This window comes from Geotrypetes seraphini, chromosome 10, assembly GCF_902459505.1.
Source record: "Geotrypetes seraphini chromosome 10, aGeoSer1.1, whole genome shotgun sequence".
NCBI lineage: Eukaryota > Metazoa > Chordata > Amphibia > Gymnophiona > Dermophiidae > Geotrypetes > Geotrypetes seraphini.
In genome coordinates this window covers 3658650-3683781 of record NC_047093.1, presented here as the reverse complement: position 1 = coordinate 3683781, position 25132 = coordinate 3658650, and the positions used below count along the sequence as shown (strand labels likewise).

The 25132-nt window shown below is 49.5% G+C and overlaps 1 protein-coding gene across 6 annotated transcripts in view; it reads right to left on the bottom strand.

Moving 5' to 3' along the window:
* Positions 1 to 25132, bottom strand: part of PGS1 (phosphatidylglycerophosphate synthase 1) — a 128606-nt gene that overhangs the window by 2039 nt on the left and 101435 nt on the right. The gene's annotated exons all lie outside the window — the stretch shown is intronic.

The window sequence follows — 25132 nt, the reverse complement described above, 5'->3', positions numbered from 1 at the left end:
CACGGACCGCTCGCACGCACTCCCACTCGCACCCGCACCCCCACCCTGAAGGACCGCTCGCACCCCCACAGCCTCCCGACCCCCCCCCCATCATGTAGAAGCTCCTACCGGTGTCCTGCTGCTTCCTCTTGGCGGTCCCGACACCCGACATGATCGGGGCAAGAGGGAGCTCAAGCCCTCTTGCCCCCAGCCAACCGCGGCACCCCCGACACGATCGGGGCAAGAGGGAGCTCAAGCCCTCTTGTCCCCCCGACTCCCCGACACGATCAAGGCAAAAGGGAGCCCAAGCCCTCTTGCCCCGCCGACTCCCCAGCTCCCCGACAATATCGGGCCAGGAGGGAGCCCAAACCCTCCTGGCCACGGCGACCCCCTACCCCCACCCCGCACTACATTACGGGCAGGAGGGATCCCAGGCCCTCCTGTCCTCGACGCAAACCCCCCTCCCCCCAACGACCGCCCCCCCCAAGAGCCTCCGACCGCCCCCCCAGCCGACCCGCGACCCCCCTGGCCGACCCCCACACCCCCCTTCCCCGTACCTTTGTGTAGTTGGCCAGACAGACGGGAGTCAAACTCGCCTGTCCGGCAGGCAGCCAACGACGGAATGAGGCCGGATTGGCCCATCCGTCCCAAAGCTCCACCTACTGGTGGGGCCTAAGGGCACCTGGGCACCTGGGGGCGGGGCCTGAGGCACATGGGCCCAACCCAACCATGTGCCCAAGGCCCCGCCCCCAGGAGGGACCTAAGGCTCCCGGGCCTATTCTGATTGGCCCAGGCGCCTTAGGCCCCACCAGTAGGCGGAGCTTTGGGACGGATGGGCCAATCCGGCCTCATTCCATCGTTTTTGGCTCCCATCTGTCCGGCCAACTACACAAAGGTACGGGGAAGGGGGGTGGGGGTGTCGTGGGGATCGGCCAGAGGGTCGCGGGTCGGCTGGGTGGGCGGTCGGAGGTTCTTGGGGGGGCGGTCGTTGGGGGGAGGGGGGTTTGCGTCGAGGGCAGGAGGGCCTGGGATCCCTCCTGCCAGTAATGTAGTGCGGGGTGGGGGTAGGGGGTCGCCGTGGCCAGGAGGGTTTGGGCTCCCTCCTGGCCCGAACAACTAGCGGGGGGGGGGGGGGGCCGCCAGGGCCAGGAGGACTTGGGCTCCCTCCTGGCCCGAACAACTAGCGGGGGGGGTCGCCAGGGTCAGGAGGACTTGGGCTCCCTCCTGGCCCAATATTGTCGGGGAGTTGGGGAGTCGGCGGGGCAAGAGGGCTTGGGCTCCCTTTTGCCCCGATCGTGTCGGGGAGTCGGGGGGGCAAGAGGGCTTGAGCTCCCTCTTGCCCCGATCGTGTCGGGGGTGCCGCGGTTGGCTGGGGCAAGAGGGCTTGAGCTCCCTCTTGCCCCGATCGTGTCGGGAAGTCGGGACCGTCAAGAGGAAGCAGCAGGACACCGGTAGGAGCTTCTACATGATGGGGGGGGGGGGTCGGGAGGCTGTAGGGGTGCGAGCGGTCCTTCAGGGTGGGGGTGCGGGTGCGGGTGGGAGTGCGTGCGAGCGGTCCTTCGGGGGGGGGGTGCGAGCGGTCCTGCAGGGGGGGGGGTGAATCGGACGTCAGGGGGGGCATCAGGCTTTCAGGGTGGGGACAGGACTTCAAGGGGGAGAGGAGAGTCGGGGCGGGCGAAAGGAGAGTCGGGCAGCATGCGCGGTATACGGGTGTGCGCGGTATATAAAAATTTCTGTACATAAATTTGTGTTTTTCGCGCGCTATACCCGTGTGCGCGTTATCTACGTGAAAACACGGTATTTATATTTTGATTATTACGGTATATTTGTTGAATAAATTTGTAAAAACTTGTTTTTTGCTTGTTATTTAAGTAGACCTATCTACAAAAATATCCTTGAGTTTACCCCTTGGCCCGCAGAAACTAAAATATTTACTATTTGGCCCTTTACAAAAACTGTTTGCCGACCCCTGCTCTAGAGTCTTAGTCTGCATGCCCTGTCCAGAGCTGCCAATGAGTCAGGTTTTCAGGATATCTCTAATGAAGAGACATATGGAAGAGAGCCCCCTGGTCAAGAGAAATGACCATTCCATTCTGCTCACTACCAAAAGGAAAAAAAAGTTATTCTCATCAGTTTTCTTGCCTTTAGTCCTACCAGATCAGAAGATGGAGAAAGACTATAGAATTGTGGGCTCTACCCTATAACAGTACTCTACAGTATAAAATGCTCAATATTTCAAGTGACAAAGCAGCCAATATTTCATTCAAAAATTCTAGAAAATGACATAAACTTCACAAACGTAAGAACAATCCTTGCTCCACAAAGAAACTTCTGCAAACCACAAGCAATTTAACTAATTAGTGTAATGAAGAAATGGACAGGTTTCTGACTGGTCTGGTAGGACTAAAAGAAAGAAATTTAACAGGTAAAAAAAATACCAAACCAATCTAGGACATTTGGGATATAGCAAAGTAATCCTTAAATACAGAAACATGGACAGACTGGATGGGCCATTTGGCCTCTATCTGCAGATAGAGGCCAAATGACCCATCCAGTCTGCAGATAGAGGCCAAATGGCCCATCCAGTCTGCCCATCCGCAGCATCCACTATCTCCTCCTCTCCCTATAGGCTAAGGCTCTTAACACTTGCATTGTGAGGTCATAGAGCTTTATGATTATAGGAACATGATGGCAGATAATGGCCAAATGGCCCATCCAGTCTGCCCAGCCAGCATCTCAGGCAGCTCTTCTTGATAACGAATTCTGAATATTGTTGCTTACTACCCATTCCTATGGCCATTTTAGAAAACAATTGAAGACCTATCGGCCGGTGCAGGAGAGGGCAGGCCCGGCGAGGACAGCGGCGGGAGAGAGGAGAGAGAAGAAGCAGGAGGCAGGCAGGCAGCGAGCGGTAGCGTGGGGGAGCGTGAGGGAGCTCCGCCCACCCCCAACGCGTCACCGCCAGCGTCAACACCAGAGCGCCGGACTCCCCCTTAACAGGAGGAGAGCGCGGCGCTACACAGAGCAGCTTCGGCCGGTGCAGGAGAGGGCAGGCCCGGCGAGGACAGCGGCGGGAGAGAGGAGAGAGAAGAAGCAGGAGGCAGGCAGCGAGCGGTAGCATGGGGGAGCGTGAGGGAGCTCTGCCCACCCCCCAACGCGTCACCGCCAGCGTCAACACCAGAGTGCCGGACTCCCCCTTAACAGGAGGAGAGCCAACGGCGCTCAGCCGTTCGGCGCGCGGTAAAGGCGCTCGCCTTAGCAAGAGCGCCTTTGCAAAGGAGCCTACAGAAGGAGCCAGGAAGCCGGGCTGACTAACAGGGAGCCCCAATACGTAAGTTACATTCCGGTTATTGTTCTTTTGTTTATTATTACCTAGCCACACAGCACACACCGAGACAAGCACTCTCAAACAGCACCAACACAACCGAGACCAACAATCAGCAGGAGGACTGCTATCAAGAGGGCAGGACACACACAATTGAGAAGGGGAACAAGACATGAGCGCCCACGGAAGCCAGAAGTTGGGCTTTCCAGTCTTCTGCACCGACTGCAGTATGTATGACTACCTCCCCTCGGGGACTAGGGCATATGTTTGCAGCCGATGCGAGGAGCTGGACAGCCTGAAACTGCAAGTTTGGCTGCTGGAGGGAACTGTGATGGAACTCGAAGAACTCCTTGCCAGGAAGGAGGAAAACTGCATGCAGGAGAAGTTGCTAGGGGAGCCCGAAACCAGCGAAGGGATCGTGGAATTAGAAAGATTCATCGAGGAAGCCCACCAGCAACACGTAGAGATCCCAGGGCTAGAAAGCTGTACCCAGGATACCCAGAAAGAAGGCCTGGAAAAGAGGAGTGAAGACACCCATGCAAACACAGAAAAAACCAAAGATGAGGTAGGAGACATCTGCACACCAGGAGGAAGAGAGAGAACGCAGGAAGACGCCCCCCCCCCATCTGAAAAGCCGAAAACAATTTCAAGAGTAGCACTGGAGGAAGAAGACTGGCCCTATACCATAGACGTGGACTTACGACCCCCAAGAAACCCCCGAATAAAGAAGATGGGGATCATCGTAGGCGACTCCATTATACGTCACGTGGACAGCCACACCGCAGGAGGAAGAGAGGACAGAATCGTCACCTGTCTGCCTGTAGCAAGAGTGAAGGATGTGGCCAACAGGATCTCCAGGATCATAGACAGCGAAGGGGGAGAGGATACTGCTGTGCTCATCCACGTGGGAACAAATGATGTGAGCGGACGGAAGTATGACAGGGAAGAGATGAAGGGCCAGCTCCGCTCACTTGGAAGACAGCTGAAGATCAGGGAGGTGAAGGTGGCATTCTCCGAGATCCTTCCAGTACCAAGAGCGGATGGAAAAAGACAAGGGGAATTGCAAGCTATTAACGCCTGGATGAGACGATGGTGCGAAGAAGAAGGCTTTGACTTCGTGCGCAACTGGACGGCGTTCTGGGGAAAAAGCAAGTATTACAGGAAGGATGGACTACAACTCAACAAGGAAGGAGCGAGAGTATTGGCAGGCAACATGAAGAAGGCCATCGAGAAGGCTTTAAACTAATAAATAGGGGAAAGCCGACAGTCGACCACCAGTTGATGGCACGGACGACAGGATGCCCCGATGAAGGAACCATGGGCTACTACTCATACACAGGAGGGGATGACCTCACAGCAAATAAGGAAGACAAGGCAGGAAGGGACAACTCAGATACAGGAGGGGATGACCGCACAGCAAACAAGGGAGACAACACTAGAGCGGTTAAGGATACCGAGAAAGAAACAGTACGGATAGCAAAGAGTAGAAAGTCCAAAAAGGTAACACGAAGAGAACTCAAATGTATGTATACAAATGCTAGAAGTCTAGGAAACAAAATGGGGGAACTAGAGACAATAGCAAGACGTGATAAGTTGGATATCATTGGCATAACAGAAACATGGTGGAATGAAGAAAACAAATGGGACACAGTACTACAGGGATACAAACTATATAGAAGAGATCGAGTAGGGCAGAAAGGTGGAGGTATTGCCCTATATGTTCAGGAAGGAGTAGAATCTGTTGGAGTGGCTATGACGGAAACGAAAGAGAAGCTGGAGTCCCTCTGGATCAAGATTCCTGGACAAAACAGCGCAGACACGAAAATTGGCCTTTACTATTGTCCCCCAGGACAGGCAGAGGAAACTGATTCAGAAATGATAGAGGAAATCAAACAGGAATGCAAGACGGGCAATGTAATAATACTGGGAGACTTCAATTTCCCGAGGATAGACTGGAAACTAGGAACCTCCAACTGCAGCAAGGAGGCCAAGTTCCTGGAGGCGCTAGGGGATTGCTTCCTGGAACAAATGGTAAAGGAGCCGACAAGAGGCAACGCCACCCTGGACTTGGTACTAAACGGCCTCACGGGACCGACAAAAGAAGTGGAAGTAACGGTACCACTGGGGACGAGCGATCACAATGTGATCACCTTTAAGCTTGACATCGGGAATAGAAAACGTGCCAAAACCTTAACCGCAACCTTAAACTTTAAAAAGGGCAAATACGATCGCATGAGAGCCATGGTGAAACAACGTCTCAAGAAAAAGGTGGACAAACTCGAAACAGTAGACCAGGCATGGTCCCTACTGAAAAATACTATCACAGAAGCACAAAATCTCCACATTCCGAGGATATCCAAAGAAGGGAGAACAAAAGGTAAGGGAGAACCGGCATGGCTTACCAGACAGGTGAGGGAAGCCATAAAAGAAAAGAAAGACTCCTTCAAAAAATGGAAACACATGAAAACAACCGAAGCATGGAAAAAACGTAAAGATGATCAGAAGAAATGTCACAAGGCGGTGAGGGATGCCAAAAAGGACTATGAGGAAAAAATAGCGCAAGAGGCCAAAAACTTCAAGCCCTTCTTTAGATACGTGAAAGGGAAAAAACCCGCAAAAGAGGCGGTGGGACCCCTGGACGACCAGGGAAGGAAAGGGTACATCAAGGAAGATAAACAAATTGCAGACAAACTAAATTCCTTCTTTGCGTCCGTCTTTACGGAGGAGGATACCGCAAAAATACCAGAAGCAGTGAAAGTGTTTAGTGGAGTAATAGATGACAGCCTCACCACAGTTGAAGTGGAGTTGGACCAGATATACTACCAGATCGACAAACTCAAAAGTAACAAATCCCCTGGACCAGATGGAATTCACCCGATAGTCTTAAAGGAATTGAAGGTTGAAATCGGAGAGTTATTGCAAAAACTTGCCAATCTGACAATCAGAACTGGACAGATACCAGACGACTGGAAGATAGCGAATGTCACGCCAATTTTCAAAAAAGGATCTAGAGGAGAACCGGGCAACTACAGACCTGTGAGCCTAACGTCTGTCCCTGGAAAGATGGTTGAAGCACTGATCAAGGATAGCATAGTCCGGCACTTGGATACACACGACTTGCTGAAACCCAGTCAACATGGGTTCAGGAAAGGGAAATCATGTTTAACGAATTTACTTCAATTTTATGAGACCGTGAACAAGCAAATTGATAGTGGAATGCCGGTGGACATAATATATTTGGACTTCCAGAAAGCGTTCGACAAAGTTCCACATGAAAGACTTTTCAGGAAACTACAAAGCCATGGAATTGAGGGAGATATACAAAGGTGGATAGGCAAATGGCTGGAAAACAGAAAGCAGAGAGTGGGCATAAATGGGAAGTACTCAGACTGGGAGGAAGTGACTAGTGGTGTGCCCCAGGGCTCGGTACTTGGGCCGATCCTATTTAATATTTATATCAATGACCTGGAAGACGGAATATCCAGTGAGATCATTAAGTTTGCAGACGACACAAAGCTATGCCGGGCAATCAGATCGCAGGAGGATATCGAGGAAGTCCAGAGCGACTTGTATCAGTTAGAGAAATGGGCAGAGCAATGGCAGATGAAGTTCAACGTGGAGAAATGCAAAGTAATGCATTTAGGTAATAAGAATAAGGAGCACGAGTATAGAATGTCAGGCGCAACTCTGGGTAAGAGCAAACAAGAAAAGGACCTGGGTATACTGATAGATAGGACCCTGAAGCCATCGGCACAATGCGCTGCAGCGGCAAAGAAAGGAAACAGAATGTTAGGCATGATAAAGAAAGGAATCACGAGTAGATCGAAGAAAGTCATAATGCCACTTTATAGAGCAATGGTCAGACCACACTTGGAATACTGTGTCCAACATTGGTCTCCCAACCTAAAGAAAGATATAAAACTACTGGAGAGGGTGCAGAGACGAGCAACGAAGCTAATAAGAGGTATGGAGAACTTGGAATATGAGGAACGACTCAAGAAACTGGGACTGTTCTCCCTTGAGAAGAGGAGGCTGCGAGGGGACATGATCGAGACGTTCAAAATACTGAAAGGCATCGATAAAATAGAGCAGGAAAATAAATTATTTACATTGTCCAACGTGTCACGGATAAGAGGACATGGTTTGAAGCTAAGGGGGGACAAGTCCAGGACAAATGTCAGGAAGTTCTGCTTCACGCAGCGAGTGGTGGACGCCTGGAATGCTCTCCCAAAGGAGGTTATTAAGGAATCCACTGTGCTAGGATTCAAAGGCAAATTAGATGCACATCTCCTTACGAGAGGCATAGAGGGTTATGGGTGACTAAAACTACATCAGGTATATACCTGATAGGGCCTCCGCGTGTGCGGATCGCCGGACTCGATGGACCATGGGTCTGATCCGGAGATGGCAGTTCTTCTCCGGGAAAGATGATGGAAGCAATGGTAAAGGACACAATCTGCGAACACATAGAAAACAATGGACAACTGAAGGCGAGCCAGCATGGCTTCTGCCAGGGAAGGTCATGCCTCACGAACTTGCTGTACTTCTTTGAGGGAATAAACAGCCAGAAGGATAAGGGGGAATCCATAGACATCATTTACCTTGACTTCCAAAAAGCCTTCAACAAGGTACCTCACGAACGGCTACTTAAAAAGCTGTGGAACCACGGGGTGCAAGGGGATATCTACCGATGGATCAAACACTGGTTGGCAGGCAGGAAACAGAGGGTTGGAGTAAAGGGCCAATACTCAGACTGGCAATGGGTCACGAGCGGAGTTCCACAGGGGTCGGTGCTGGGACCTCTACTGTTCAATATATTTATTAACGATCTGGAGACGGGGACAAAATGTGAGGTTATCAAATTTGCTGATGACACCAAACTCTGCAGCAGGGTTAGAAACACGGAAGACTGTGAAGACCTGCAAAGGGACCTAACGAGACTGGAAGACTGGGCAAAAAAGTGGCAAATGAATTTTAACGTAGAGAAATGCAAGGTCATGCATGTAGGGAAAAAGAACCCAATGTTCAGCTACAAAATGGGGGGAACACTGCTAGGGGTGAGTAAACTTGAGAGGGACCTGGGGGTGATGGTCGACACATCACTGAAACCATCGGCGCAGTGTGCGTCAGCCTCAAAGAAAGCAAACAGAATGCTGGGCATCATCAAAAAAGGTATCACAACCAGGACGAAAGAAGTCATCATGCCGCTGTATCGCGCAATGGTGCGCCCGCACCTGGAGTACTGTGTTCAATACTGGTCGCCATACCTCAAGAAGGACATGGCAGTACTGGAGGGAGTGCAGAGGAGGGCGACTAAACTGATAAAAGGTATGGAAAATTTTTCATACGCTGACAGGTTAAAAATGCTGGGGCTGTTCTCCCTGGAGAAAAGGAGACTCAGAGGGGACATGATAGAAACCTTCAAAATCCTAAAGGGCATAGAGAAAGTGAATAAGGACAGATTCTTCAAACTGAGGGGAGCCACAAACACTAGGGGTCACTCGGAGAAATTGAAGGGGGACAGGTTTAGAACAAATGCTAGGAAGTTCTTTTTTACCCAGAGGGTGGTGGACACATGGAACACGCTTCCGGAGGATGTGATAGGCCAGAAATATGTACAGGGGTTCAAGGAGGGTTTGGATAGGTTCCTGGAGGAAAAGGGGATAGAGGGGTACAGATAGAACTTGAGGTAGGTTATAGAAGTGGTCAGAAACCACTTCACAGGTCGCGGACCTGATGGGCCGCCGCAGGAGCGGACCGCTGGGCGAGATGGACCTCTGGTCTGACCCAGTGGAGGCAACTTCTTATGTTCTTATGTTCTAAATATTTGACTGTTTAACGAATCATCTTATTTCATGTAACATGTTTACTTTTATAACTTTTTGTAAACCACGTTGAACTTCTGGTTATGCGGTCAATGAGCACAATGTTATGTTATGTCACTATCTCCTCCTCTCCCTATTGGCTAAGGCTCTTAACATTTGCATCTCCTCTTCCTATAGGCTAAGGCTCTTTATACCTGCATTGTGAGGTCATAGAGCTTTATGGTTATCAAGGTTCAAGGTTTATTAATATTTGATGAATCGCTGAATCGGTTTACAAAGCGATGTACACAATTATGGAAGAGAATAAGATTATAAAGAACAAATTCATTAACATTGAATTTAAGACAAGACAAACTTTAGCTGGAGGGGAAGGAGGGTAAGAGTTACATCTGTTACATCGAGAAAAACAAATAAGGAAAAAACAAAAGGAAACAGGGTAGTTAAAAATATTAAAAGTAATATGAAAGTCTAAAAAAATTAAGTATTAAAAGCATCTTTAAAAAGGTGCGTTTTTAAGGATTTTTTAAAAGAGAGGAGATCTTTTTCGTTTTTAATGTGTTGTGGCAGAGAGTTCCACCATTGTGGACCAATTACAGAAAACATATCGGATCTTCTTGTACCTATTGTTTTCAGAGAAGGTACAGCTAATAGATTTTGAGAAGATGATCTGAGTGAACGTGCAGGGTTATGAGGGATTAGCATTCTTGCTATAAATTGGGGTTCGTTGTAGACTAAGGTTTTAAATATAAGCAGCATGACCTTAAACAGAATGCGATGACTGATGGGAAGCCAATGAGCGTCGATAAATAGTGGCGTAACATGATCATATTTTCTAGCGTTATAAATCAGTTTGATAGCAGTATTTTGGATAATTTGAAGACATCGTTTTTCTTTTTGAGAAATGTTGAGTAGAATTACAGTAATCCATTTTAGCTATAACTAGCGAATGAATCAGAATGTTACGCGATTTAGGCTCGAGAAATTTGGCGATTGATCGTATTAAACGCAGTTTATAGAAGCAAGTTTTAACTATATTATTGATATGGTCATGAAATATTAATTTATCGTCGATTATAACCCCTAGAATTTTTAAGTTGGGGACAATTTCTATTGTGTTATTATTAAGGACGAATGGCATCTTCAGGACTATATCATTTTTCCAATTAAAAATCATGGCTTTTGTTTTATTTATGTTTAACGCCAATTTGTTTGCGTTGAGCCAGTTTTGAACTAATTCAAGTTTATTATTTATAGACATGATGTCAATATGATTTTCAGGGACAAAAGGGTGAATTAATTGAATGTCGTCTGCATAGGAAAAAGAAGTAAAACCAACTGACTGGCAGAGACTCAATAGTGGGGAGAAAAAAATGTTAAACAAGATAGGCGATAAAATAGATCCTTGGGGAATCCCAAAAGATGTAGAGTAAGAGTTAGAGTATTCATTATTAAACTTAACTAGGGAAGTGCGGTTGGTGAGATATGAAGTACACCAATTGAGTACTTGGTCGCAAATGCCTATCGATTCGAGTCGATTAAGAAGAAGATCATGATCAATTGTGTCGAATGCGTCAGAGATATCCAGGGAAAAGAGAGCAACAGATTTGTGATGGTCCAAAATATAATGGATATTATTCATTAAGCCAGTCATTGAATATTCAGTGTTATGACATTTCCGAAAACCTGTTTGGTTGGGGTGCAGGACATTAGTTGATTCAATGAAATTGGATACCTGGTTAAATATCAGTTTTTCAGTTAGTTTAGCTAAAAAGGGGATATTTGCAATTGGTCGGAAGTTTGTAGGGTCATTTTTACTAGATTTATGGTCTTTAATTAATGGAGTGATAATGGCAGTTTTCCAGGGAATAGGGACTGAAGCAGTAAGCAGGCTTTTTAAGACAATTGAGTGAATGAAGGGTCCAAGGTGATGAAAAAAATGTTTTATATAAAATGGAGGAAAGATTTCGGATCCAGAACTTTTTTAATTGATTTGAGAAAAAAGTGCTTTGATATCGTTAAGAGAGGGAAGTTTGAAATTTGAGCATTTAGCTGTTGGAATGAGCTCATTATGATGTATGCTCGTAGAACTGTTAGCTGTGTTAGAGAGAAATGTATTTCGGATGTTTTTGATTTTCTGGTTAAATGCATCAGCTATTTCTTGTGCATTCAAAGAAGTTGTCGGTGATGTAATATTTCTTATATTATGTGATGAAATAGATTTTAAAATGTTGTATAAAGTGGCAGTGTTTCTTGCTTTATAAATTTTTTCTGAATAAAATTTATTTTTTGCCTGATTGATTTTGGTTTTATAAATAGCTGCCTTTTCTTTAAAATTTCGAAAATTTATTGGGGATTTAGTATGTCGCCATTTTCTTTCAAGAGCGCGAAGTTGTTTTTTTATAAGGTGGAGTTCAGCCATATAACATGGATTAGAAATTTTACGTGACGATATAGTTTTAGAAATTATTGGTGCTTTGCTGTCTAAGAGTAGTTGTAAAGAGGAATTCCAGAGTAACAGTTGATCTTCAATTGAGTTAGACGTAGCATTAATAGAGGATAAGTCAAAGAATGGTAAAATGTCAGTGTTTTCTAAGCTAGAAAAATCACGATATGAGATTAGCTTAGATTCTGATTGAGTTTTGTGCATTATTGGTTTAGAAAAGTGAAGAGTAAAAGATATGAAATAATGATCAGACCAGGGTACAGGAGTGGCTAATGGAAGGAGAAATTAGGTTCTTACCTGCTAATTTACTTTCTTTTAGCTTCTCCAGACCAGTAGAGGTTAATCTTTACAAATGGGTATATATCCAATCATGACCAGCAGGTGGAGACTGAAAACAAAACTGTGGGACAGTATATAATATACTCCCTTCTCTATTTACCTAAGTCTGCCGAATAGCCAAGCAGAACCAAGAACTGGAAAACAGAAAGAAAACAATACTCCGAACAGGAGTAACAAATAACATACCCAAATGCTGTTGGAAAATGCAGAGGAGAAATACCAGAAGGAAAATGTCCCCACAGCTCGCCAGCTAAGCCAGCCGAGCCACAGCCGCTGTTCTTTAATTCTCCCCGGCCCTAGAAAAATACTAGAACCCGCAGCAAAAAACAAAAACTGCCCGCAAAACAGCCCCAACAACACAACAATAACAACAACAGACAGGGTGGGGACCTCTACTGGTCTGGAGAAGCTAAAAGAAAGTAAATAGCAGGTAAGAACCTAATTTCTCCTTCTTTAGCACTCTCCAGACCAGTAGAGGTTAATCTTTACAAATGGGACGTACCAAAGCAGTCCCTCTCACGGGCGGGACCTCCGCAGGGCCAATACCAGAACACGCTCACCGAACACCGCGTCCCGACGCGCCTGAACATCTACCCGATAATGTAGGAATGCAAGGAGGACCAAACCGCAGCCTTACAAATATCCACTGGAGGCACAAGCGACGACTCAGCCCAAGAAGCTGCCTGACCCTGAGTGGAATGAGCCTTGAGAAACTCCGGAACAGGCTTCTGTCTCAGAAGATAAGCGGAAGCAATCGTCTCCTTGATCCAGCGCGCAATAGTAGCCTTAGAAGCGCCAGCCCCCCGACGAGGACCCGCCAGAAGGACAAAGAGATGATCGGATTTCCGGACTTCCTTGGTCCGCTGCACATAAGAACGAAGGACCCGACCGACATCCAACTTGCGCAGCTGCCGTTGCTCAGAAGAGCCCTCCCGACTACCCAAGACTGGGAGGACCACCGATTGATTGACATGAAAAGGAGAAACTACTTTCGGCAGAAAGGAAGGAACAGGCCGCAAGACAACCCGCTCCCTAGAAAACTCCAAGAAGGGAGCCCTACAAGAGAAAGCCTGTAGCTCAGAAACACGCCTAGCGGAAGTAATGGCCACCAAAAAGACCGCCTTCAGAGTAAGGTCCTTCAAAGAACAGCCATCCAACGGCTCGAAAGGCGGGCGCACCAAAACAGAGAGAACCAGATTGAGATCCCAAGAGGGAACAGAGAGCCGTAGGGGAGGCCTGAGCAACTTGGCCGCCCGCAAAAAGCTAATCACATCAGGAATGGCCGACAAACGCTGACCTGTCACCAACCCTCGAAAAGCCGACAGGGCCGCAAGTTGAACCCGGAGAGAAGACCAAGCCAGGCCTCTATCCAGGCCATCCTGCAAGAACTCTAGAATGGTAGGCAGGGAAGCGCGAAAAGAGACCACTCCCCGCGCCCGGCACCACCCCTCAAAGAGACGCCAAACCCGCACATAAGCCCGAGAGGTAGAAAGCCTCCGGGACCCCAAGAGCGTAGAGATCACCTTATCTGAATATCCCTTCTTACTAAGGCGACCCCTTTCAAGAGCCAAGCCGTAAGACAGAAGAGAGACGGGTCGAACTTGGGAATGGGACCTTGCGTCAGAAGATCGTCCAAGAGAGGCAGAGGAAGAGGATCCGCCACCAGATGCCTCACCAGATCCGCATACCACGGATGTCAAGGCCAATCCGGAGCCACCAGAACCACCAGACCTGGATGGTGAACAATGCGAAGAAGTACTCTGCCCACTAATGGCCAAGGAGGGAACACATACAACAGCCCCTCCGTTGGCCACGGTTGGACCAGAGCATCCAGACCCTCGGCCAGACTGTCCCTGCGACGACTTAAGAAGTGGGGGTTGCCACTCGTGGCCATCAGGTCCATCAGGGGCTGCCCCCAAGCCTGCACTATCAACTGAAACGCCACGGAGCCGATACACCACTCTCCTGGATCCAAGAAGTGACATATAAGAACATAAGAACATAAGCAGTGCCTCCGCCGGGTCAGACCATAGGTCCATCATGCCCAGCAGTCCGCTCCCGCGGCGGCCCAAACAGGTCACCTGTCTGAATCACCAGAAGGGGCCCCCTTGCCACCCTGGTTTCCCATTTGAAGTCCTATCTTCCCATCGAAGTCCTAACCCTCCGGTTTTGCACATGCACGACCTGGTCGGGTTTCTATACTTATTTCCTGGATACTTCTCTCAGTATCCCACGATCCCTTTATCCCTCAGGAATCCGTCCAATCCCTGTTTGAATCCCTGTACCGTACTCTGCCCGACCACCTCCTCCGGCAGCGCATTCCAAGTGTCCACGACCCTCTGGGTGAAAAAAAACTTCCTTGCATTTGTTTTGAACCTATCTCCCTTCAGTTTCTCCGAGTGCCCCCTCGTACCTGTTGTCCCCTTCAGTCTGAAGAATCTGTCCCTATCCACCCTCTCTATGCCCCTCATGATCTTGAAGGTCTCTATCATATCTCCCCTGAGCCTCCTTTTTTCCAGGGAGAAGAGCCCCAGCTTATCCAACCTCTCGGCGTATGGGCAGTGTTCCAGCCCTCTTACCAGTTTCGTCGCTCTCCTTTGGACTCTCTCAAGCACCGCCATGTCCTTCTTGAGGTATGGCGACCAATACTGCACGCAGTATTCCAGATGCGGACGTACCATCGCTCGATACAATGGCATGATGACTTCCCGCGTCCTGGTTGTGATGCCCCTCTTTATGATGCCCAGCATCCTGTTGGCTTTTTTCGAGGCTGCTGCGCACTGTGCAGATGGCTTCAGTGATGCATCCACCAGCACACCCAAGTCTCTCTCAAGTCTGCTGTCTCCCAACAATGCCCCCCCCATTTTGTAGTTGAACAACGGGTTCTTTTTCCCTATATGCATGACCTTGCATTTTTCCACATTGAAGCGCATTTGCCATTTGTCTGCCCAGTCCTCCAGCTTCTCCAGGTCCCTTTGCAGGTCCTCACACTCCTCCCTGGACCTAACTCTGCCGCACAGTTTGGTATCATCTGCAAATTTTATGACCTCGCACTTTGCCTCTTTTTCCAGGTCATTGATAAATATGTTGAAGAGTAACGGCCCCAGCACCGATCCCTGTGGCACACCGCTCGTGACTCCCCGCCAGTCAGAATATTTGCCCTTTACTCCAACCCTCTGCAGTCTACCCGACAACCAGTGCTCGATCCATCTGTGCACATCTCCTCCCACCCCGTGGTTCCACAGCTTCCTAAGCAGTCTTTCATGTGGCACCTTGTCGAAAGCCTTTTGAAAATCGAGGTAAATGATGTCGATGGGTTCCCCATTGTCCACCCGACTGCTTATTCCCTCAAAGAAGTACAGAAGGTTCGTTAAGCACGACCTTCCCTTATAGAATCCGTGCTGGCTTGTTCTCAGTAGACCATTTCTTTCAATGTGCTCGCAAATGCCGTCCTTGATCATAGCTTCCACCATCTTCCCTACAATTGAAGTCAGGCTCACCGGCCTGTAGTTCCCAGGGTCACCCCTCGATCCCTTCTTGAAGATAGGTGTGACATTTGCCAATTTCCAGTCCTTTGGTACCTCTCCAGTTTTCAAGGATAGGTTACAAACATGCTGGATTGTGCCCGCTATTTCCTGTCTTAGTTCCTTCAGAACCCTTGGGTGGATCCCGTCCGGACCCGGTGATTTGCCGCATTTTAACCTGTCTATCTGTTTGAGGACATCCTCCTTACTTACCTCTATGTGTTCCAATTTTTCAGCCTGTTCCCCACTCATGAGCTCCTCTGAGTCCGGTATATTAGATGTGTCCTCTCTCGTGAAAACCGACGAGAAGAACGTGTTCAACCTCTCAGCTACCTCTTTATCCTCCTTAATCACTCCCTTCCAATCCCCATCGTCCAACGGCCCCACCTCCTCTCTCGCTGGTCGTTTCCCCTTTATGTAACTGAAGAATGCCTTGAAGTTTTTCGCCTCCCTGGCCAGCCCCTCTTCGTATTTCCCTTTTGCTTTTCTAACCTCTCGGTGGCATTCTTTTTGGCATTTCCTGTGCGCCTGGTGGTTTTCCTCCGTTGGGTCCTTTTTCCATCTCCGGAAGGATACTTTTTTGTCATTTATTGCCCTCTTTACTTCTGCTGAGATCCAAATCGGGTCCTTTGACCGCTTGTTCTTGCAGCCTTTCCTGAAATTGGGGACGTACATTTTTTGTGCTTCTTGCAGGGTGTCCCTGAATAGGGTCCAGGCGCTTTCCACAGTCTCCATCCTAAAGATATTTCTGAGCTTCTTCCCCACCATTTTCCTCATAGCAACATAGTTCCCTTTCTTGAAGTTGAGCGCAGTTGTTGCGGTCCTCCTTACTATGGGTGTCCCCCTTTCTAATGTGAATCTGATCGCATTGTGGTCACTGTTGCCTAGTGGTCCTCCCACTTCTACCCCGCTTGCAGGCCCCCCTAATCCGTTCAGGATGAGGTCAAGAGTAGCACTCCCTCGCGTCGGTTCCCTGACCAGTTGCTCCATGAAGCAGTCCCTCACAGCTTCTACAAATCCTGTTTCCCTAGTGCAGTTGGAGTGACCCGTACTCCAGTCTATCCCCGGGTAGTTAAAGTCCCCCATCACTGTTACATTTCCAGTCCTGCACTCCTGTCTCAGTTCAGCTTCCAAGTCGTGTCCGACTCCTTCTGGCGTACTAGGTGGGCGATAGTACATCCCCAGTTTTATGTCTGCACCCTTGTTTCCCGGCAATTTGACCCATAGCGATTCCAGCCCCTCTGCCTTCTTTGCCATATCCATCCCGACTGAGTCGATAGAGTTCTTTATATATAGTGCTATGCCTCCCCCCTTCTTGTGGGTCCTGTCCCTCCTGTAGAGCTTGTACCCCGTCAGCGCCACATCCCATTGATTCTCCTCAGTCCACCATGTTTCTGTAATTCCAATTATATCCAGGTCTTCCCCCTTGGCCACGACCTCTAGTTCACCCATCTTGGCCCTGAGGCTTCTTGCATTTGTGTAGAAGCACCGCAGGTCTCGTCGTTTTTCCTCCACCTCTGTATTCACCTGGGCCGCCTCTCCTGTTCCCTGTACTTCTGCTTTGCCCTCTGCCTTTACCCTTGTAGCTTTCAGCTTCCCCACATTTCCGCCACTCCACTTCCCCGCTTTTCCTCTGGGTTTTCTTGCCCCCTCCTGGGCCCCGGCCTCTGTTCGATCCCCCTCGCCTTGTTTAGCCCCTATAATGCCCTCAGCTTTCGCTTTCTTGCCATCCAGTCCCCCTGTGTCTCCATGCCCCTCAGTCTCCTCCTCCTCCCAGCAAGCTCCCTTTACCTGTTGTTTCCCTCGCTGTCTGATCATGAGATCCACCGGTCCCTCTACTTCCTCCTTGCAGTCAGCCCGTTCAGTATCTGTTCTGGATACTGTTGTCCGAAGCGTCAACATCAGATCAGCTGTCGGCTTTCCCCCTCTCCTCAGTTTAAAGCCCTCTCGATCTCCTTCCTCACATTGGCAGCCAGTAGTCTAGTTCCCTCTGTGCTCAGGTGCAGGCCATCCCGCCGGTAGAGCTTACTCTTTCCCCAGAAGGACATCCAGTTCCTCACAAAGTGGAAGCCCTCCTCCTGGCACCATCTCCTCAACCATGCATTCACAGCCTGGAGGTCTGCCTGCCTCTTTGCATCTGCTCTCGGTACAGGTAGGATCTCTGAGAATGCTACCCTCCGGGTATTCCGCTTCAGTTTTCGTCCCAGGACCTTGAACTGGTCAGTCAGCGTGGCCATGCTGAAGTTCCTCCGGCTCACATCATTCGTTCCGACGTGGATTATCACCGCTGTCTCCTCTGTCTCTGCTCCATCCAGGATCCTCTCGATCCTATCAGAGACGTCTCGTGTCTTGGCCCCTGGGAGACAAGTCACTAGCCGGTCCTCCCTTCCTCCAGCTACGTGACTATCTACCTCTCTCAAGATCCTATCAGAGACGTCTGAGGAAGTCCGCCTGAACATTTTCTACCCCGGCTATGTGAGAGGCCGAGAGGTCCAGAAGATGGGACTCCGCCCAAAGCATGAGCTGAGCCGCCTCCTGCGCCACACCTGAGTGCTCTTGGTGCCCCCCTGACGATTGACATAAGCCACCGCCGCGGCATTGTCCGACAGGACTCTGACTGACCTGCCCAACCAAAGGGAGCGGAAAGCTAACAGCGCCAGACGGACCGCTCTGGTCTCCAACACGTTGATCGACCAGGAGGCCTCCTCCGTGGACCAGGTGCCCTGAGCTGAGTGACCCAAACACTGAGCCCCCCAACCGAGGAGACTCGCATCCGTAAGGAGCACCGTCCACTGCTGGAGATCCAGACCCACCCCTTGAACCAGGTGAGGGGTCCGGAGCCACCAATGCAGACTGCAGCGCGCCACGCCTCGCAGGGGAACAGGAACCTCCAAACCGTGCCTCTGGGGTGACCACCTCCGGAGCAGAGCATACTGAAGAGGACGCATGTGGGCCCGCGCCCACCTCACTACGTCCAGGGACGCCGCCATCGACCCCAAGACTTGGAGGAAATCTCGCGCCTGAGGACACCGGGACGTCAAAAGCAGGCGAATCTGAGATTGCAATTTGCTCACCCGGGCCCCTGGAAGGAAGACCTTCCCCAAGGAGGTGTCGAACAGAACCCCAAGGTACTCCAGACGCTGAGCCGGGACCAACCGACTCTTGGAAAGGTTGACCACCCAGCCCAGCGACCGAAAAAACTCCACCACCCGAGCCGTAACCCGGGAGCTCTCCTGCAACGACTTTGCCCGAATCAACCAGTCGTCCAGGTAGGGGTGCACCAGAATGCCCTCCGAGCGCAAGGCCGCCGCGACGACCACCATCACCTTGGTGAATGTCCGGGGATCCGTGGCCAGACCAAAGGAAAGCGCACAGAACTGATACTGCCGACCCAAGATCGCAAAGCAAAGGAAGCGCTGAAGAGAGGCCCGAATGGGAACATGCAAGTAGGCCTCTGTCAGATCGAGAGAAGTGAGAAACTCCCCCGGCTGAACCGCCAGAATGACCGACCGCAGAGTTTCCATGCGAAAAGAGGGAATCTTGAGAGCCCTGTTGACCCCCTTCAAATCCAGGATGGGCCGAAAGGTCCCCTCCTTCTTGGGCACCACAAAGTAAATGGAGTACCTGCCGGTGCCCCACTCCGGAGGGGGCACTGGAACAACTGCCTTGAGATCTAGCAAGCGCTGAAGGGTCTGGCGAAAAGCCTGCGTCTTCCAAGGAGTCTGACATGGAGAGGCTAGGAAAAGGTCCGGCAGAGAGCGGGCGAACTCCAGGGCATAACCGTCCCGCACCACCTCCAGGACCCACTGATCGGACGTGATCTCGGCCCATTTGGGGAAAAAGTCACGCAGCCGGGCCCCCACCGGAACCAAAGGGGGCGCCGGCAAGGAGTCATTGTGCAGGACGGGAAGCGGGGGAACCGGCGGAGGGATTCCCTGCCCCCCGACGGGCCCCCCGAAAGGGCTGCATACGCTGGAAGAACTGACCCCGGGAAAACCCTGGAGCCGGGAAAGAAGCAGCCCCACACTTGCGAAACTCCCGCAAACGCCCCCAGGCAGCACCACCCCGAGATGCAGGGCGGGCAAGGTCCTCAGGCAGACGGGGCACCTTTGAGTCCGTCAGAGTCTGAATCAACTTATCCAATTCCTCCCCAAACAAAAAGGACCCCCGAAAGGGAAATTTAGTAAGCTTAGCTTTGGACGCAGCATCCGCCGCCCAAGCGCACAGCCACAAAATACACCGCGCAGCCACACCAAAGGCCATAGACTTAGCCGAGATCCGCACCAAGTCATAAAGAGCATCTGAGAGGAACGAGGCAGCCATCTCAATCTTCGCCACCTCCTGATCCACCAAAGACCAGTCATCAGACTCCCGATCCAGGACACGCTCAGCCCACCGAAACACGGCGCGAGCCACCAGCGCCCCACAAATAGCCGCCTGGACCCCAAAGGCAGAAACCTGAAAATTTTGCTTAAGAATGTTCTCCAACTTGCGCTCCTCAGAGTCCCGCAAGGTAGAACTGCCCTCAACAGGCACGGTATGCCGCTTAGAAATCGCCGAGACCACCGCGTCTACGACTGGCGATGTTAAAGTAGCCCGATCCCCCTCTGAGATGGGATACAAACGAGCCATGACGCGCGCCAAACGAAACGGCGCCTCCAGCGTTTTCCACTGTTCCAGTACAATATCCCGAATATCCTGATGCATGGGAAAAGAGCGGGAAACGGTACGGATCCCCCGAAGCAGAGGGTCCCCCACACGCGGAGTCTCCAGCGGCGCATCCTCAAAACGCAACACCGAAGAAACCTGTTGAATCAGGTCCGGTAGCTCATCTCTCTGAAAAAGGCGCACCACGGACGCCTCTTCGCCGGAGGACGGGAAACCCGACAACCCGCCGCCAGCGGCCGTCCCCTCGAGAGGGTCCTGGAAATCCTCAAAAGGGTCCAGGTCCTCATCCAAACCGACACGGTCCTCAGACCATAAATCCTCGTCCCAAGACACCCGCGGACACTTGGACAAGGGGAGGAGGAGGAGGGGACGCCACAACAGATGAGAGAGGCAAAGCCGCAGGGAGCGCGGAGGAAACCCCACTCCCCGAAACCCCCTGGGCGGATCCGGGACCCCCAGCCGCCTGAAAATAGGCTCTGCACAAAGAAAAAAAGAAATCAGGGGAAAAATCCCCCGAGGGTCCCAAGGGACTCCCTGCCACAGCAGGGGACCCAGCAGAAACCTGCCCCTGTTTTTCCAATACAGGGGGAAGGTCACCTGAGGTGGAAGACAAAATGGAGGGGCCAGACTGTGAAAATGGCAACTTTCCCGCCAAAAATGCTCCCTCCATAGCCTGTAGCGGCTGAGAAGCCTGAACAGTCCCAGCCGCTAAAACAGGCAAGTCGGCATCAGCTGTCAAAAAATCAGCTGAGAGGGAATCCTTCAGGGAATCCCTCCGTGGGCGGTTGGGGAAGACCGGGCTTCCCTACTGCTCCCAGCCGACTCGCGAGGCACCATCGGCGGGGAGCTCTGACCGCCTGCAGCCGCTGCCGACGGAGCTCCACCACCTCACCGGCCCAAACTACCGAGTTCAGTCCGGCCGCGAGGGCCTCGCGGCTGGACCGAATTGTGTCCCACTCCCCCAGAGAAGGGCACAATTGCTCCATACGCGACCTAGCTAGAAACAAAGTGCCGGTTAGATGAAAAAATACAGTAAAAAACAGTAAATTGACAGGGAAGCAACCCTGCAGACCGGCACTACCTCAGGATTTTTTTTTTTACAGGTCTAGCCGAAGCAATATGCCTTGCTTGATTTAGGGGGCAAGGCTTACTGCTGAGGCTCCTCTAAAAAAATGTGGGGAGGTGGAGGAAGTGGGGGGAGGGACCCCGCTCGAGACCCGCCGGTTTGACACCCCCGAGGTCGGACGGACCCCCAAACAGGGCCCGCCCAAGCTCTGTCCGGCCAAAAACAGGGACTAGAAACCACCTAAACAAATTCCAACAGCCCTACCAAGGGAGATGGGTACAGATCACTCAACACCTGCTGGAGACTGAAAGAAGACTGAGGTAAATAGAGAAGGAAGTATATTATATACTGTCCCACAGTTTTGTTTTCAGTCTCCACCTGCTGGTCATGATTGGATATATACCCATTTGTAAAGATTAACCTCTACTGGTCTGGAGAGTGCTAAAGAACAGAGCATTCGAAGTAATGAGATATAGGAGAGAAGATCATGTCTAGAGTGTGATTGGCTGAATGGGTAGGGCCAGCTATAATTGGATGCAAGTTTAAAGGATGAAGAATGTTTAATATGTCCTGGGTATTGGTATCAGAAAGGTTATCAAAGTGGATGTTGAAGTCACCTAAGACCAGAGGGAATGATGTAGTTGAACAAAAATCAAAGATTAGATCTTGAAGTAAAGGGAGGAGCATATAGTAATAAGAAATTGAGGTCAGTGTTTGAGTTAAGCTTAAGGTGAAGATATTCAATAATGGCATTTCCATTAGAGTGATCACTGAGGTTGATGAGATTAGTTTGAAATATGACGGCTAGACCGCCACCTTTACGGTTTTGGCAATGATTAAAGAGGTAATCATAGTTGGGAGGACAACAATAAGAGAGATATGCTTCATCGCCATCAGAAAACCAAGTTTCAGTGATGAAAAGTATGTGTAAACCCTGATGAAGGATGGCGTCTTTTAAAAGATGGTATTTGCTTTTGATAGATCTAGCATTAATGAGGCCTAGCTTTAGGTTTTTGTTTTTTAAAGGAGCATATAAGGGATTAGTTGAAACTGTGTTTACTGTAGTAAGATTAGTAGGGATTTCTAATAAGCATGGTTGTCGATGTGTTAATGTTCTGTATTTAGAGGGACGATGACCCCAGAAAACAGGAATATTGTTAGTAAGTGAGGTTGAGTACATATTGCAATTAATATCAGTGTTAAAAAATAAATATGGAAAACCAATAAAAAGAAAGCAGAAAGAGATAAAAATTATTTGCCAAAATTGTTGGTTAATTAAGGCCCAGCTGTGTGTATGGGGTAGGGCTGAATGTTTGTATTGAGCGGCAGATAAAGGCCAAATGGCCCATCCGCAGCATCCACTATCTCCTCCACTCCTTATTGGCTAAGGCTCTTAACATTTGCATCTCCTCTTCCTATAGGCTAAGGCTCTTTACACCTGCATTGTGAGGTCATAGAGCTTTAGGGTTATTGAAACATGATGGCAGATAAAGGTCAAATGGCCCATCCGCAGCATCCACTATCTCCTCCTCTTCCTATTGGCTAAGGCTCTTAACATTTGCATTTCCTCTTCCTATAGGCTAAGGCTCTTTACACCTGCATTGTGAGGTCATAGAGCTTTATGATTATAGAAACATGATGGCAGATAAAGGCCAAATGGCCCATCCGCAACATCCACTATCTCCTCCTTTCCCTAAGAGATCCTTGCATTTCTTAGCATTAAAATTTCAGTTGCCAAATTTCAGGCCATTCTTCAAGCTTCACTAGGTCCTTCCTCAGGTTATCCACACCATCAGGGCTACCTATGCAGATTTTGGTGTCATTCACAAAGAGGCAAATCTTACCTGACAGCCCTTCAGCAATATCGTTTACTAAAATGTTAGATTCAAGAGCAATGTTAGGAAATTCTACTTTACGGAGAGGGTGGTGGATGGCTGAAATACGCTCCCGAGAGGTGGTGGAGAGGAAAACGGTGACAGAGTTCAAAGAAGCGTAGGATGAACACAGAGGATCTAGAATCTTCAAAAAATCTCTGGAGACGGGAGTGATTCCTGGGGATTGGAGGAGAGCGGATGTGGTCCCTATTCATAAAAGTGGTCACAGGGATGAAGCAGGAAACTACAGGCAGGTGAGCCTCACTTCAGTTGTTGGAAAAATAATGGAAGTGTTGCTGAAAGAAAGGATAGTGTATTTCCTTGAATCTAATGGGTTACAGGATCCGAGGCAACATGGCTTTACAAAAGGTAAATCGTGCCAAACGAACCTGATTGAATTTTTTGATTGGGTAACCAGAGAGCTGGATCGAGGACATATGCTAGATGTAATTTACTTGGATTTCAGCAAAGCCTTTGATACAGTTCCTCATAGGAGGCTGTTGAACAAACTTGAAGGGCTGAAGTTAGGACCCAAAGTGGTGAACTGGGTCAGAAACTGGCTGTCGGACAGACGCCAGAGGGTGGTGGTTAATGGAAGTCGCTCGAAGGAAGGAAAGGTGACTAGTGGAGTCCCTCAGGGTTCGGTGCTGGGGCCAATCCTGTTCAATATGTATGTAAGTGACATTGCTGAAGGGTTAGAAGGAAAAGTGTGCCTTTTTGCAGATGATACCAAGATTTGTAACAGAGTAGACACCGAAGAGGGAGTGGAGAATATGAAAAAGGATCTGCAAAAGTTAGAGGAATGGTCTAATGCCTGGCAACTAAAATTCAATGCAAAGAAATGCAGAGTAATGCATTTGGGGATTAATAATAGGAAGGAACCGTATATGCTGGGAGGAGAGAAGCTGATATGCACGGACGGGGAGAGGGATCTTGGGGTGATAGTGTCCGAAGATCTAAAGGCAAAAAAACAGTGTGACAAGGCAGTGGCTGCTGCCAGAAGGATTCTGGGCTGTATAAAGAGAGGCGTAGTCAGTAGAAGGAAGAAGGTGTTGATGCCCCTGTACAGGTCATTGGTGAGGCCCCACTTGGAGTATTGTGTTCAGTTTTGGAGACCGTATCTGGCGAAAGACGTAAGAAGACTTGAGGCGGTCCAGAGGAGGGCGACGAAAATGATAGGAGGCTTGCGCCAGAAGACGTATGAGGAGAGATGGAAGCCCTGAATATGTATACCCTAGAGGAAAGGAGAGACAGGGGAGATATGATTCAGACGTTCAAATACTTAAAGGGTATTAACGTAGAACAAAATCTTTTCCAGAGAAAGGAAAATGGTAAAACCAGAGGACATAATTTGAGGTTGAGGGGTGGTAGATTCAGGGGCAATGTTAGGAAATTCTACTTTACGGAGAGGGTAGTGGATGCCTGGAATGCGCTCCCGAGAGGTGGTGGAGAGTAAAACTGTGACTGAGTTCAAAGAAGCGTGGGATGAACACAGAAGATTTAGAATCAGAAAATAATATTAAAGATTGAACTAAGGCCAGTTACTGGGCAGACTTGCACGGTCTGTGTCTGTGTATGGCCGTTTGGTAGAGGATGGGTAGGGGAGGGCTTCAATGGCTGGGAGGGTGTAGATGGGCTGGAGCAAGTCTTAACAGAGATTTCGGCAGGTGGAACCCAAGCATAGTACTGGGTAAAGCTTTGGATTCTTGCCCAGAAATAGATAAGAAGAAAAAAAAAAAAAAAAAAATTTAAATTGAATCAGGTTGGGCAGACTGGATGGACCATTCGGGTCTTTTTCTGCCGTCATCTACTATGTTACTATGTTAGAAAATAAGATTAAATATTAAACTAAGGCCAGTACTGGGCAGACTTGCACGGTCTGTGTCTGTATATGGCCATTTGGGGGAGGATGGGCTGGAGAGGGCTTTAATGGCTGGGAGGGTGTAGGTTTTGACGGAGATTTCGGCAGTTGGAACCCAGGCATAGTACTGGGTAGAGCTTTGGATTCTTGTCCAGAAATAGCCCCTAATTCTATGAGATGACTCAGCATATAAGCCTAAGATTTAGATTAGAATAGGGGGTTCACCCT